Here is a 17,969-nt window from a genome sequence, read left to right as displayed (position 1 = left end):
CAGGAGGCAATAACAACCCCATCCATATATGGGGTTGTTAAATCTCGACCACCAGCTACAAACATGTTTGGAAACATACACACACATAATCCCATTAGAAAAAAAACACTGCTGAGAATCTAAGCTATGAAGCTCCATTCTACAGGTCCTAAAACCTTGTAGACACCAAGATTGTAGGCCTAGCCCACCTTGTTGACAAAGTCCTCATCAACGTAGCTCAGGAGACTTGGATCTGGGTATAAATCCTCTATTGGCTGTTGCTCCAGTCCTTCTTCTCCCAAGTTTGCAGCAAGCTCTTGTGTGGACAAGTGGGAGGGCTCCCATGGGGCAAGGTTGGTCGGCCCAAATAGCTCATCCATGATGTCCATGTCCTCTTGGGTGGCTTCAGGGGGGATCTTCTCAGATGCTTTGATCTCACATGCTTTTTCTCTGGTTCCTTGTGTTTTACTGCTAATGAGCGGGCATGCTATGCCTTACAAGTGGTCTGAGAATGCACAGTAGGAGAGGGAGGACCAGCTGGATCATGGATGGGCAATCCAACCTCATCCCAAACACTTGGTAGAAGGCAGGGAACCTAACCTGGTCTGCCATGCACCAGGACAATCTGACCTGAGGACCCAAGGGAGATGAAAATGCACAGGTGGAACATATAGGACAGTCATAAGAGAGGACATTTGGAGCCAACAATATTCCATGGTCTGGGCCCAACCAAGTCCCAGGAAGATGCTGTGTTGGTTCTTTGGAAAGGAAAGAAGATAAAGGAGCTACATACTTGGCCAGCCAATATGCAGTTCAAAACGAGGGGTGGCAGAGACTTCAGGTGCTAGGAGGCCATTCTGTTTGCAAGACCAAATCCCCCATACTGAAGGAAAAGTTCTTACTTGGGACAACAGACTGCCTTGGACCTAGTCACCCTTTGGTGACTTTGGACACTATCATGAGTTCCTGTGGGAATGTGGGAACCCCACCTGGCTGTTGAACAGCCTTGGGGACTGGAGGCCTTGGAATACCCATCCACGGAGGTACAGGAGGTGGGCACTGGAAGACCCCTGAAAGTTGCATCCTTGGATCCTCCATCTCCTCTGCAGCCTCAAACTCCATGTACCTGATTGGAGTTTGGGAAAAAGGAGGCACAGGCTGAGCTGAAAAGCAGGTCAGCCATACCAGGCAGGTGCGAGCCCCATACCAGGCAGGAGCTGGTGGCAGGGATGTGGAGCTGTGTCCTGGAGTGGGCTGGGCCAGTCCCAGGAAGGAGCTGCTACAAAGGAAGAACCAAATCAACTACATCAGCTACCACCTGAAGGGAATCAGATCTGAGGGACCCAGGCAGGGCCCCTAGCTGGCCCTTATTCTAGGTCTCTCCTGTTTCTGCCAGGAACCACACGATCAGGTAAGTTCCAGAAACTCATCAGGGAACACCAGGGATCCTGGCCCAATTCAGGCATACTGTTTCTGGGACTATGGGCCCTGGAAGGATCACCTGAGAGATCATGGGACAGGAGAGGTCATGAGAAAATGGAAGCTAAACTGAGAACATTGGATTGCTTCCAATGAGGGCTGGTTCTTTTTCTTCTTTTCACTTGTTACAATGGCAAGGATTTCATAGAACAAAGGCAGTAAGACCAGGGACAGGTCCTCGGGGCATCTAAGGTGCTGGATGTCCCTGACCATGCACTCCCCACTGCCAACTTCTTCTGGAACATTAGGTTGAAGTAGTGGCCATGTTCATGACCTTTTGTAGTCCTCACTCTGTAAAGAGGTGCCAGTTCCCAGGAAGGTGGCCTGAGTGATCAATCCAGTGCAACTTTTCCCCTTTGCAGAGCCAAGAAAGCAGAAGGAGACCTTGTGACTAGGCTAGTTACTCCTTCCCATCCTGACCCTGAACCTCCATTGTTGCAGAGAGAAATCCCAGCCTTCCAGCTAGAGGGAGCTGTTATTTGGAGAGATAGATGGCTTGGATCTAACACATAGGTAGGTGACAGGCCCCATCAGACACTGCTATGCAACCAAGATATCCACCACTCAGGGCTGGGCTCTGAAACCTGACTCACTTTTCTGCTATCTCATAGAAGACCATCTGATCAAAGTTGCTGGTGCACTGCCATTCCTGCAAACCCTTCCACAGGCCCTCCTCCATGGTCATGGTGGACTCCCATTGGGACAGAGACCAAAGCACTGGACTGGAATTCATCAGGATCAGTCAGTGTCCACAATGTCACCCTCCATTCTCAGCCTAACTGGCCCAACATGTCCTCCTACCTTTGTTACATCTGCTCCATCATATTCAAGTATGGTACTGGGGTTCTGAAACACTATACCCTATATAAAACATTAACACCAAGGGATGCATTGGCCTGTAGGATTTCACTTGGATTCCTTGACGGTATGGTGTGTTATGTGCTGAATTTGATTTTTAAGAATTTAATTTTTATTATTTTTTTATGTGATGCCAAGGATCGAACCCAGTGCCTTACTGGTGCTAAGCAAGCAATCTACAACTGAGCAACAATCCCAGCCTGTACTGAATGTTTTATCCTCCAAAATTCACCTGTTTAAATCCTAACCCCCAATGTGATGGTATCTGGAGATGAACTTTAGTGTTTAGGAGGTTTGATGAGATACTGAGGATAGGGCTTCATGAAGGCATTAGCGGTCACCCAGGAGAAGGAAGAGACACTGATGTAATGTCAGTCGTGTGAGGACAGTCGAGGCTGTCCTCTTCTTTGGCAAAAAGAGAGCCCACATGGGAATCTGGGTCAGGCACCCTTCATCTGCATCTCCCAACTCCAGAACTCTGAGAAGTGAAGGTCTGGAGTCTTATTTACCTAGTCTATAGCATTTGGTATGGCAGCCCCAGCTAACTGAGACAGTGCACAGAACGGCCTGGGAGCACAGTCACAAATTGGGGCAATGATGAACATCCACATTCAGAATTCAAAGACAGTAACTTCCTCATGAGTGCCACATGACCTTAGTGTCCTTATCAAGAGTTCAGGACAACATGTGTGGATATGGTAGAGTTCTGTCTTGGAGCCAGCAATCCTAACCCCACTTCTGGTTGTGATTTCCTCATGCCAAGAACAATCAGGTGTAGGGTAAAAGGTGAAATGACTGGGGGAGGGACCATCATATGGAGGGAGACAGCCAACTCCAAATTCTGGCTCACATTACCTCAGAAACCTACTATGAGCTTGAGTCTGCCATATAATGATGAAGACCATTGGAAACAAAGATTTCCATCACCCACAGGGCTGTGATGGGCACTGAGTTAAAGCACATATCCTCCCCTGGTGTGAGATCAATGATGCTGGGAATGTAGGTCTCTCAGGTTGTTTCCCACCCTCAGGACCTTCCTTCCAGGTCCCCTACATCCCAGCCTCCTTTTCTGTCCCACACTTTCCCCTGTCGGAGCTCAAGGAGGAGTTCTGGGTCCCTGGGAAGAACACTCACAATCCATTCTGGGTTGAATTTTTTAAAATGTTTTCTATTCTGACTTAAGAAAATGGTTCCAGCCTTTTTATAATACCTCATGTTTATATCAAGTTTTAAGGATTTCATTGTTTTTTCTTTTTCTCAGTAAGTGTTAGAAGTCAGGTTTTCCAGGAAAACAAATAGTACAATCGTATGTGTGTGTGTGTGTGTGTGTGTTTGTGTGTGTGTGTGTGTGTGTGTGTGTGTGTGTGTGGTGTGAATGTAGATAGACCCAGGAGAGAGATTTATTAGAAAGAATTGGCTCCTGTGATTGTGGGTGGGGGGTGGTGAATGAGAACCCTTCAGGGTCTGTCAGGAAGCTGAAGACCCAGGGAAGAGCTGATGTCGCAGCCCATGTTTGAAGGCTTCTGGCAGAATTCTTTCTCAGGATATGTCAGTCTTTTAATGATTTGAACTGATTTGATGAGACCCTCCCACGGTGGAATAAAATCTGCTTTATCAAAGTCCAGGCACTAGAAATCCACTCCTCCTATACTGGGTTTGCATTTTCAAACTAGCCAGGATTCTGTCCACCAATGTGCAGTTCCCATTCCTATGCACCCACTCATCTAAATCCTAGCTCTCCAATCTTTGATGCTGGGGGCACCATTCATTAGCTTCCTCATTACCTGTCTCTATCTCACTGTTTGTTCTTTTTAAGTCAAAATTATTTTTATTCTTAATGCAGCATAACATTTCGTAAATTTCACACCTATAAATTTGCCTCTAATATTATACACTTGAACAAATGCAGTACTGTTCTAAATATTTCCTTTATTTACAGAAACTACATACACCTCCAACTGAGAGTGATCAGACTCAAATGTAGGAAATATAGAACTTAGTAATTGTTCATAACAAATAACTGCCCCTTGCTGCTCTTTTCTTAAGCTTCTTTTGGCATTGAGAAATATAAGTTTTATCACTGTTGTTCTTTAGGATCCATTCTCTTTCTTAAATAAACTTGTTGGAGGAACCCGTGATTGTTTGCTTTTTAAGGTGTTCATACACATTTGTTAAAAATGGTGTTTTGTATTATGTATTTTGATATTTTCCTGAGTCAGTATCTTTCACTCCTACAAAGCTGGGTACGGGGCATGAGCTACAGCTCTCATTTGCCACCCAATCATGGGGATGAATAGCCAATAAACTAGACTTTAGTGTTTTGCATTTATTGGATATTGTGTTTCGTACCCCATTATGTCCACAAAACATGTGTGTGTTCATGAGACATTCAACTCTTATGACAAGACAAAACATTGTCTCAAGCACTGAAGAAGTCAGGCTTCTTTGGGAATGGTTATTCTACCTGTCAAATCAGCTAATTATTTCCCATAATTTTCATTCACATCTTTGACATAAGCTTTTGTTTTTTGAACTGTGATTTAAAATTTTGATTCCAGAAAAACAATGTTCTCCAAAATTTGCAATCAGTTTTCACAAACCAAGATGCAGAAATAATTATCCCACATTCAGTTTGTGAAGACTGGCCATGGAAATTGTCAGCTAAATATCCTTCAGCCCCTACTGTCTGACCACTGCTGTATGAAAGCTCTGGACTAATATGACAGCTCTGGACTAAAGCTCTGGAATTTAAAAAAAAGGCATCTGGTGCTCTCCGCACATCTGGAACATTGGAAGAATGGCAAGAGACCACATCTGCATCCTATAGAGCTTTTCAGTTTGCACTTGAGGGCCCTTGGCAGTGTCACATGTAATGCATCTTCCATATTATCTTTCGAGGGAAATGATACTAATTATACAGATTCCCATAAAGAGCATAAAAAGACTGACTCCCCCCCCCAAATCTATTAAGAGGCCTAGCAAGGCCATGATACACATTTTTAAAAGTTCTAGTGGAGTATATGCCCAAACTGGCGAAGGGTAAAATTGCCATCTATTGAAATTGGTCAATATTGTCAAGTCTTAATGAAAGGTCTAACAAAAACTTTCAAGGAAAACATTTGTGTATCAGTACTTGTTGGTAGAGTTCTCCTTATGAAATAAATATACCCTATAAAGTAAATATAGTAGGAAAGAATGGAGCAATGGAGCCTTTAGAGTGTTTTAGGATTCTCACAGACACAGGACACCAGGGCATTCAGCAGGGAAGCAGTGTTGATTTCCACTGACACAGACTCAGTGCATTCTTTTTTTTTAATTGGTTGTTAAAAACATTACAAAGCTCTTGACATATCATATTTCATACATTAGATTCAAGTGGGTTATGAACTCCCATTTTTACCCCAAATACAGATTGTAGAATCACATCGGTTACACATCCACACTTTTACATAATGCCATATTAGTAACTGTTGTATTCTGCTACCTTTCCTATCCTCTACTATCCCCCTCCCCTCCCCTCCCATCTTCTCTCTTCAGTGCATTCTTATTTGAAGGCTGAGCATTTACTTTAGGGAGGCATAGCCTTATATATTCTTGTTAGTTTCCTTTTTTATACTAGTTCTTTGTTTCCCATGAGGTGATACATATTTCTGGTTAGGTCAATCTATTTCTATACTATAGAGTAGCAACAATGTTAGAACCACTTGTAGAAGGATCATGTTGATACTGATGGTGTTGGGTAATCTTTTTCTGTGCTCTGAGAAAAATCCTTACCACCAGAGTATTCCCCGGGGCTGATTTTTTTTTTTTACCAGAACTGCTCTCTAATGGGACCTATACATGAAGTAGGAGGAACACACACATTGATTTTTGAACGAGTATGCAAGAATCAAACAGAGTTAGTGCCAAGTGGGTAAAAACAGTTGGCAACATGGGGAGCCTATGCTTCAGAGTGGACTTCAGAGGCTTGCAGTGAGCATGTATCTAATGCAGTTTTGATAAGTTTGTAATACTGAAAATCATAAGTGGTCACTTTATTCACACTCGCTTAAAGGAAGGCCAGCCACAGAGTCTCCATGAGAAGGCATCAACTTGCCCAGGAAACCTTTTTGCTTTCTGACTCAATTCCATCCTCTTCCTGCAGGGCTTTCCTGGGCTTCCTGTTGGGAGCCCACACTCATGTGCATCCCTTGGCTGTGTTAGGGATGCATGATTCAGTTACTTCTTAGTATTTGCATATAAAGGAGATGTGTTCTGCTTGCCAGTGATAACTTGAACAGATCATGTTTGTAAGTGGTTTTGTGTATACTTTTAATAGTATGCTGGGGATATTTTTGTATCTTGAGCATGAAAATTGGTTTGTGGATTCAATGGTGGGTTGATGAGTTATATAAATTTTTTCCTCAAGAATGAGCTTATTAGGATTATTACTTTGGAGAGTGCAGTGGGTTTCTGGGTGTTTTAGGATGAGGTTGGCAGTTTGCACTCTGGATATGTAGAATACTGTATGATATTTTAGGGAGTCTATATATTCATGTTTTGAAATTATAGTTATGTCTCTCTGTTTCTGTATAGATATTGAATGTGCATGGGTATATTTGTGTGTGTGTTTTGTGTGTGTGTGTGTGTGTGTGGTTTCTGTGTGTAATGGTGTCCAACTCCAGCCTCATGTATGCAAGGTTAGCATCCTGGAAATTTATTTGTAGCTTTGACTTTCTCATGACCTCTCCTGAGTCTTTTGCCCTTGGACCTTCTTCATAGTATACAGTCCTAACCAATCCATTCATGCAGAGAGAGGATTCATGGTGTTCTCCTACATACATCATGTCTTTGACCAGATGCTGATGCTTGGCTTTTCTGTGTGGTTCAGGGCAGGGACATGATAAGCCTGGCATGAGGTGGGCATACATAAAAGAATGTGCTTTGTTCACTTAGGCCCACATGATTCCCTTCAGGTGTTAAGTGATTAGGGTCTTTCTAGAACTGTTTCTGCTTTGGGAATTGATCCCCCTTGGGACCAGACTAGCCCACTTCAGAGCACTGCTCCCCATCCCTACGACCAGCTCCCCATGGGTATGAAACTACAGCTTGGATTTTCCAATGACTAATCCTTTTTTTAAATAATCCTGTACCTTGATGACCTGCCAGGTTTGTGGAGTTTGAGGCGGCAGAGATGAAGGATCCAAAGCTTAAGACGATTATGGATTCCAGTGCCATACTCCTCTCTAATCCCCCTGAGGCGCTGTCTTCCATGTTCTCCAGTCTTTGAGATTGTACAGCAAGAGAGAGATAAACACATTCCCAGAGGAATTCGTGAAAAAAGGAGGGAAGACAATGGAATTTGTTGTCTCATATTTGAACATTTTGTTCAGAATAGGACATTCATCTTGCAAGCATAACAGCACTCTAGCATTTGGGATTCCAGCTGTCCTTGGATTTGAGGTGGATATAGCCTAGTCCAAGGTGCCATCTTCTCTCCCCCTGCCTATGCAAAGAGTCAACACACCATCTGCCTAGGACATGAGTCTGTGTGGTCCAAATATATCGAATATGGGTATCTCAAAATGTCCTCCCTGGGCTGGGGATGTGGCTCAAGAGGTGGCACGCTCGCCTGGCATGCGTGCAGCCCGGGTCCGATCCTCAGCACCACGTGCAAACAGAGATGTTGTGTCCACTGATACCTCAAAAATGAATATTAAAATCCTCTCTCTCTCCCTCTCTCCTAAAAAAAATGTCCTCCCACATGACATACCCAAGGGAGGATGCAACAGGTGGACAAACATAGACAACTCTCCCAGCAATTGTTCCTAAATCTGTGAATCTCCTGGCAGTTTCCTTCTGGAGTCAGTCCCTTTGAGCCATTCTGAAGAGGAATGGTCATACCTCACATCTTGGAGGAAAAGCTCCCCACCACCACTCCTGAGGGGTCATCCCTAATTGGCTTCCATCCACCAATCCAGGATCCAAGAAGCACAGGATCCACTGAAGCACAAGAGGCACTACTGCAACAACTAATGTAGTCAGACATCAAATAAGGACGAGAAAGCAGAAATCACTTTTGGAGTTTCAGATCAAAGGGAACAAGGGGTCAGTGCACAAGGGAAAGGCTTGCCATCACCAATGTGCTCCTGCCACCCCTTACTACCATGAATGCACACACATATCACCCAGCCACAGAGACCATTGCACACACTCCTTGCTGAAGCATGTACATGTGAGGAGGCACACTCATTACAACCCCTCCAACTCAGATATCATCAAAACCCCCCACATTTGAAAACAGGTGCATGACCCACAACTCACTGCCATCCGACCAAACACAAACACAGATGCATAAATAGCCCCCATCTCTGCCTTCACTGAATCCAGACACCACCCCATACCTTCTTCAAAAATATACTCCATGCACACCCCAAATACACATGCCTGTAGTCTTCCAGGACTGAGAGACATGCAGTAATAATGTATCCTTTTCCAAATGCAGGCTTATACATTTCTATATACTCTGCACTTCCTGAAGACATACACATAATATCACCAAACACTGCGTATGCACATACACAGAAACACATATAAAAATACGCAAATATCTATAGAAACACACACACACAAAACCCTACAGAAGTCACATAAACAAAATCCTAAGTTCTCTGGAAAATCACACAGACTTGATTCTCTCAACAGAAATATACACTCAAGAAATGTAATATTGCTTCATCTCCACCATACACAAAAAACTCTTAGAATCTCCCCACGACTGAATGCAATCAGATACATCCTGATGATAAGAATGTAACATCCACAACCCTAAAGGACACAGGCACAATCACCAACATACACACACAAACATGACTCTATATCCCCAGAATCACTTGATGTGTGAACACCAACTCCCAAACACACATAAAGTTTCCCAACCCTCTCCCAATGTACACAACCAAATGATGTGAACTACAATCTACACGTTGTCACCTCCCAAATACACACATAACATATGTGTGGCCCTAATACACATATTTTACCTCTGCACTCTCTAATCTCATACATTTTTCAAACCAAAAAATACATTCACAGAAACACTCCATTCAAATACTCCTCTTGCTAACTAACCACAAGTCCCACCATGCCATAAATTACCTATATACACTGTCAGTACTGAAGCCTCCTAACTTGTATTCCCATATAAACTAAACTCCTTCATTCCCTCAGTGGAAACACATGCCACATGTCTATTGCTTGAAAATGAATTCTCAGCCATCACAGTTCCTAAATACATTCACAACCCTAGATTACATAAGCTTGAAGACACATGTGTCTGTCTGAACCTACAAATCCACAGCACACCCACAGACCCAAAGGACATGCAGCCACTCTGTCACTATGAACAGGTATGTGCAGGACTGCTCATACTTCTTGATGTACACAGTCAAAAGCGCACACTGTGGACTCTGAAAATCCTCTTCCAGATGCCTGACTGCACACCCACACATACCTCATGCCCAAATTTAAACAGATGCACACCAAAATCCAAACGATTCTGATAAATAGCCTTTCATACAAAGCCCCATATTCCAGCCACCGCCAACAAACACTTAAAAAGATATAAAATAGAAAAGAGGAGGCTGGATACCAGAGGAAGTTTCAGGAAGCAGGTTTACTGGCTGCAGTCAACCAGTCCAGAGTGTGGCTCGTGCCTGAAACATTCTCTGGACAGCTATTATGGAAATAGTTTCAACTTTATATCCCATGGGCGGTGGAGTTGGGGTGGGGCTTGAGGGTTCACATTACAGGTGCTTTTCATCCCATCCTCTAGGCCAGACACAGGTTTCGTAAGTTTTTACCAAGAAAACAGAGACAATATCTTTTGTACAACAAGCTTACAGACTTTATCTCACCTTTTGTGTGCAAACCTGGCATTCACAAGACAGAGGACAGGACCAACCACAACAACCCCTGCATGAATGCTGCTGATCTAACCACAGGAGAATCTTAATTAAGGCAAGGGTCTATTGTGTGGAGGGATTTTGTGAGCTTCAGATACATATATCCTCACACCCCAGAAAAACACATGCCATTCAGTATCCCCCAAATGCAATCATGTAAACCCCCTCAATAACTGAATAGATTTAGAACAAATATACTTATTAACATATGACAACAACTTCTATTCTCAAATGTAGCACATACAATCACCTATATGTTGCAAATACACACATACACAGAATGCTTCAGAATTTGAAGTTCAGCAAACCTCAGGCTTACATGGATATCACTAACTCCTGTATATACTCAAACAGGATACTCCTCCATTCCCAAGAACAACATGATCACTCAACGCCCCAAATAAGAACATACATAGCAGTCCATCTTGAGAAACTATCAACGGAATCTGTTCACATCCACTGGTCATACATACATAACTCCTAATACCCCAACATACCAAAAAATCCCATTCTCTATGAATCTTTATATACCAAAAAATAAACGAACCTAAATTCTCACCTAGACACCATGAACACACGTATAAACTATGAAAATGCACAGATCCAACACAGAGATGTAAGACAACATCCTAGCTCTTCTCAAATGCAGGAACACACGGCATTGTGGACTATTGTGAATAACAACACCCTGAGAATGAGCACTAACGCCCAAAACACACGTCCTGCCAGAAAGGCATTCACCCAACACTGACCAAAGACATCACTCAGACACAATCTTTACACACGACGACAATCAAACACTCACACCAAAGTTAAATCATGGTGTCCTGTTTCATGTCCTTTCCATACCTCTACACACGAAGTGAAACACATGAGACCACAAAGTCCTGGTGCCAAAGGAGCAAGTTCACACACACACATACACACACACACACACACACACACAGACACCACATACATAATCTGCACATTGACACATCCAGTTAACCTTTTGTTCAATGACATTGATCTTGTGGGCCCTGCACACAGAGGTGGAGGGGTGAAGAAGCAGACTTCAGGCACATACCTTGGTGTTATAAAAGTACAAAGGAGAGAGCACATTCTCTCGTATAAAACTGAAAGGTACTTGCCAGCCACTCAATAACTGCTGAATACAGAGAAAAACCCTCCAAATAGGAAAACAGCCCTCTCAGATAATGCCTCTGGAGATGAAGGTCCTCTGGAACACTTAAGAGGTACCTAAAGGAGAGTATCACCCCAAATAGACCCTTTTGAGTAGCCACTGTCAGTCAAGATGCATGTCCCCTAGCTGGGAGGCCACACTGTTGTGCAACGTGTGTTTCCATGCCAGGCCAGGCTTGTTCACCTCGACTCTTTTAAGCCACATCTGCTCCAGTTTATGAATGGGGTCTGCAGTGTTCTCACACAAGAGGCCTTTGGCATCCTTACATGCCTGAATTCTAACCTGGGGACATTCCTGGCATGTTTGTTGTGCAAAAGATGAGTGAGTAAATTATCAGCTCTTCCCTGCTACATACAGACAGAGGAGGTAAATCTGGTTAGAGGAAGGGTCTGGAGCTCTTGTATATTTGACAGGACCTGTCCCAATCACTTTTCAACCCTGTGAAAATACACCTGAGATCAACACTGTCAAAGAAGCAAAGACTTATTTTGGCTCATGATTTCAGAGGTTACATCCACGATCACTTGGCACTCTTGCCACAGACCTCTGGCAAGGCAGAACATCTGGCAGAGTGTGTAGCAGAGGAAAATTGCTCACTTCATGGAAGTTGGGAAGCAGAGAGAGAAATACATAAGGATCCAAGGACCCCTTCAGGAACACTTCCCAAGTGAACTAATTTCATCAACTGGACCCCACTTTCTAAAAGCTTCCAGCACCTCCCAATAGTGCCATCGGCAGGGAGCCACAGGTTTAATACCTGAGCCTTTGGGGGACACAAAAGGTCATTACCAGAACATTACCCCTATAGCTTGTCCCCCAAAATTCATGTCTGTATCCAAAAAAAAAGGCATTCAGTACATCTCCAAGTCTCCAAGAGTCAGTCCACAAATCTCAACAGTGCTTTTCTCAATAGTCCTCATCCAAAGTCTCCTCTGAGATGCAAGGAAACACAGTGATGCTGAACCCTGAAGTAAAAGGTTTTTTACTGCCACTCTTTTCTTTTTCATTCATGAGCATAGCTTTCTTTTCTCCCCATAACCTCATCCCTATCTTAATGACTAAACATAGAAACTAACTAAACATAAAAGCACTAACCCTTGAACTGGGCACTCCTCCATACTAGGTCACAGGAAATGTCCAAATGAAAAGGTATGGGCACAAGTGTAGAGAAGACACTGACTAGGATGGAAACCAGACGCACACACCTTGAGAATGCAGACATCTAAACAATCACACTATCTTAGATTCACAGGTCTGGGATGGGTCATTGTCCACTGGACTCAGATAGGACCCACACGACCCCAGCTCGTCTAGAGGAGTTTTTAAAATATTTGATTAGTTGTCAATGGTCTTTATGTATTTATATGTGGTGCTGAGAATCAAACCCTGTGCATCACACATGCCAGGCAAACGCTCCACCACTGAGCCACAACCCCAGCCCTCTCTAAAGGACATCCTGTCAACACTAGTGAACTGCCCTTGTGCCCACCTGCCTAAGACTCAGACAACAATCCCACAAAACACACTCTATAAACTTTCAGTCATCAGAATTAAGCAAGGTGAGACCAGGAGCTAGCCATTCATCTCTGACACACTGGATTGTTGCAAAAAAAGCCTTTTCCTCTCACACCTCTCTGCCTCTTCATTACTGGCTATCACAGGTGGAAGCAAAGCAGCACAATCAAACCTTTTGTGGTTGCATTAGCTGAAATCCTATTTATTAATCAAAAAGAAAGTTAGCATGTTTCCAAGATACAACTGCACAGGGGAAACACAACCAGCCCCATAGAGTAGAACAGGAAACCAGCAAGGAGGAAACTGAAAGAGCACAGCAGGGCACACGTTAAGGCTAGTGCTCCAGGTGTGAAACTAGGACACCTGATGGTGTGGTATGGGTCCCCGAGAGCTTGAGCATCCTCACCCCTCCAGCCCGCTCTGATGTGGGACCACTTCCTAGAGCTGGTGTGCTCACTACTTTCACTTCCCTGAGCAGGCGTTTCAGAGGCCTGCCAGTGCTAACTCACTGAGCTCTCCACCACAACACTGGCTACACCCTCACAGTTTGACAAATCACTGCTTCTGGGGCTGCTGGATTGCACTCTGACTGTGACATGCTCCTCCTGCCCACCAGCCTTTCCTCTGAAGTATCAGTGCAAACCTTCGCAGCCCTACTACTCCTACATGCTGTAAGCCTGATAACCAGCATCGCATGGACAATGCCAAGGTCAGCTGTGAATGAGGACATTACCCAGGGCAGCCTGGACCATGGCCTCTGTGGGCCCCTATGGTGTTTGGGGGCCAAGATGAGGCAGAACATTGTGGTGGAAGTGTAGGGAGTGGGAAAGACGCTCAGGATATGGCAATGAGGAAGTAGAGAGAGAGAGGGACAAACTATGAACCCCAAAAGCATGCCCCCTTTGACTGACTACTTCCAGGCCTACCCTACTTACCATCCAGTTAATCCACACCAGTGGATTAACACACTCATTAGGATAAAGCTCTCAAAACCCAATCATTTCACCTCTAAACGTTCTTGCATTATCTTACACATGAGTGTTATGGGGACACCTCCTATAAATCTATAAAGTATTACCTTCTCATACCATTAAATAAGCCTCCCACGAATTCTAAGGACATGTAGAATGTAGGCTAATTCTTGCCAGAAGTATTGTGAGTGGCCTCTAATCCAATTCCCAACTTACTTCAGTCTCAAAACCTCATGGACACAGCCTCTACTGTCTGTATCTCTCCACACATTCTGGTCTGACTTCACATCAGCATCACCCACAAAACTCGCTCCTAGCACTCCAGGCTTTCTCTAGCCTGTTTCTCCAAGCTTTTCCATATATCCACCTGGAAACCAGTTAAAAGCCTTCTGAATCACAGGTCACAAAAACATGCACACTCCTGGCACCAATGTTTCTGGGTTAAACAGTAGTCTGTCCTAGTTCTAAAATATCTGATATCAACGTCATGAAAGGAGAGAAGTTTAATTTGGGCTCATTGTTTAGAGGTTACCATCCATGACTGCTTGCTTGGCCCTGTTGCCTTTGGACCTGAGGCTGGGCAGTATAGTATGCTGGAGGGGTGAGGATGCTTAAGCTCTCATTCTCATCACTTCAATGTGGCCACGAAGCAACAAAAAGAAAAAACAAAAAAAAAGAAACGGGGTATGGATAAGAAAAGACTCAGGTCCCAATATTCCCATTCCAGAGAACAACCCAATGACATGATTAACTTCCACTATATCCCACCTTGAAAATCTCCCCCAATAGAACCATCCCCTGGTGGCCAAATTTCTAACTCATGAGCCTTTCCCAGATTCTATCTCAAGACTAATTCCAACCTAATGACCTGATGCCACTGAACATAAAACTCAAAAGGATGAGCAGCAACAGCTACCATAGCTGGCTCCTGGCAGTTCCAGCACAGAAAGAATGCGTGCACAAAACTCACCTGCCCCAGGGTGAACGAACTTGAATTCCAACCTCAAATACACAGACAAAACCCCAGTAACATCTCCAGCCAAAAATACTCCTCAAGGATTCTGAACAGATGTACATCTGATCTCTCCACCCTAAACGCACAGATTCGCCATCTGTTACTACATGATTTTTTTGCAGAAAATACCCCATTTGTCCTAAATTCATGTGCATTACCACAATTGAACATACACATTCAACATGGGCCAGGCACATACCTGTACAACAAACACACTGCTCATATACATCCAACAAATACCCTACGGGCACAGACACTGGCAAACCAAAAAGTATAAAACCAGTCATCTCTTGCACTACACAGAGCAGACCCACATGAAGTCCCACAGTTCTAAACTACATACATCACACATTCCACAACACCTGAAGACAATCTATTTGTAAGGACACAATGAAACTCTCACATCTGCCAGATCCTAAGAGTCCCATGAATTCAACCACAACCACCAACATTTCTCAAATGCATGAGAGGAAAACATAATTATATACCAGAACCACACATCCTAATGTCACCACCAAAATTTTCAAGAATTTCATCCCAAAATAAACACAAACAGAATGCCTGAGCATTTTGTATACACAGTCATTCTAAATACACACATCTACAAATTCATGAACATACTCCTCATCACTTGATTATCTACACACAAAATGCAAAAATGCTAGTCTTGCATGCATGAGGCAGAGAGCTCAATACCAGCACACCTGAAAAACCATGCACATATTAATTAATCGCTATATATCGATATATATATATATATCTTCCCACAGGAGACTCAGACACGGAAATATATGCAAAACATGAATACAGAGATTCCCTAAAACACTACTCAGTATTCTACATAGCCAGAAAGCACTGTGCCAACCTCACCAGCCAAACATTCCTGTCCACACATAGAAATGGCACAGCATTCTCCAAAGCAATACATTTTGAAAACTCCTAGCAATCTCATTCCAACTGAAGAAACTTACAGAATTCACCCACCCATCTGCTAACCCACAAAGGAATTTGCAACGCAAAAGAAAATAGTTCCACCATATCATATAAAATACAACTAAGCTCACTTACAAATCCCAAATAATCACAGGCAACTAGAATACACTTTAAACTATTCAAATTCTAAGGAATAACTGTATCATGTATCTCTAACACATATGAGCACAATTTCCACACTCCCTTATGTAAATACACAATGTCACATCTCCATCTCATACATATATCCTTACTGTCCAGTTATAAATAACTTTCTACTTAATACATATATGGCAGCAGAAAGCAGACACCAACTGCCATGTCCCTTAAATACACCTACTAACGAACACCTAAACATTCTTCCCCCTCACAACTATTGCTACTACATGCAACACAAATACACACACCCCTAAGGTGTGGTAGGTAATACAATCTCAATACACAAGTAACGCCACATAGGCATCTCATCTCTACCCAGTTACCCACTACCTACAAATATGCACATATATCCAAATATACACAAAATATCACACACTCTTCATATTCAAGCTCACACACTTCCAAATATGAAGAAATAAATCAACTTCAAAAATGCAGAACCCTAACAACTCCAAACTACACTTGAACATATTCATCCCACTACTCCACAAAATTAGCAACTGACTAGCCTTCATGCACTCAAGTATATATACACGAATAATGAAAAGACATTTTTTAAAAAAAACCCACATAACCAAGCACTATGTCCCAAAATACAAATACCCCTCTCCTCCATTTCCCAACTGCAACAACCACATTGCAAACCCAGAGACACATACCCAAACACATTCCTTAACTTAGCCCATTTCCAAACACACATATTACACCTAAACTTCCCAAGGTGCATTCATGGGCCAAAACAAACAACAAGACGACAGGTAAAATATCACAACAACCAAATTACAAACACCTGAGTCCAACTCCTGAGTTTACTTCTCATGCCCTCCAAGTACACCAAACCCTGCAGTCTCACCAAAAACCGTAGGACTTTCCCTTGATCTCCAATATCCACCCAGACACCACCACCCACACTTCTGAACCCATACCACATTCTCCTCAGTCAGTCGTAAACAGAACAAGGTCCAAATTATGAATGCACATCAACACATCAGGGACCCCACCACCCACCAAAGGAACAGGAAAACACCCCAGCCCTCTGAACTCCTTCCAACCCTCCAGGACCAGCGCAGGCCTCATCTTCTCACCCAAATAACCGCCCTGTGATCCTCATGCCCATCAAAACGGAAGGAAAACTTCCTGGCGCCCAGAAATACCCACAAGGGCCCCCCAACAGCCCACCAACCACGCGTGAGAGCACATCATCAGTGTCACTGCGCAATACAGGAGCATCACACATTAATGATACAACACGAGTCTCTTTATTGCACACGACTTGGGGTCACACGGTTCTCCCATCACCATTCAGGTGCTCTGTCCAGACTGGCCCACCAACAGCCCACCTACGAGGGCCCGTCAATCATGGTGTGACCACAGCAGACTCGGCTCAGTGTTCCCTTCTGCAAAGTCGCTAATGGCACAGGAAATGCGCGTCCTTCAGCCTAACAACCCGGATGCCAGCTGAAGGTGTCCCCAACAGTCACAGCTTTCACAGCGACAAGGAGATGACCATCATCACTTCGTCTGACACCCAGAGGAGCCGCGGACCCAGACCGTGCTTCCCTAGCACCGCACAGGTGCCCTGGAGCAGCGCGTGGCACAGGCTGTAAGGGACACGGACAATGCCCGTGGGCGCCTCACTGGCCCATGCGCCCCTCACTTCCAGGCCAGGTGCGGGCGGCCCACGTCCCTGGGGAAGCAAGGCCGGCAGCCGCACTGCCCCGCGAGCCGCAGGGGCCGGTGGACACGGCAGAGACACTGCCGACGGGAGAGGCTCGCGGGTCCAGTACCTCGGGGCCTATGGGACTGAGTCTGGACGCCGCCAAGGGAACACAGCCGGCCGTTGGGACCACGCGGACCCCACTCGCGCCTGCGCCTTGCCCCGCCAGAGCCTCAAC

This window comes from Callospermophilus lateralis, chromosome 17 (assembly GCF_048772815.1).
Source record: "Callospermophilus lateralis isolate mCalLat2 chromosome 17, mCalLat2.hap1, whole genome shotgun sequence".
NCBI classification, from domain to species: Eukaryota; Metazoa; Chordata; class Mammalia; order Rodentia; family Sciuridae; genus Callospermophilus; species Callospermophilus lateralis.
Note: the sequence above shows the minus strand (reverse complement) of the source record.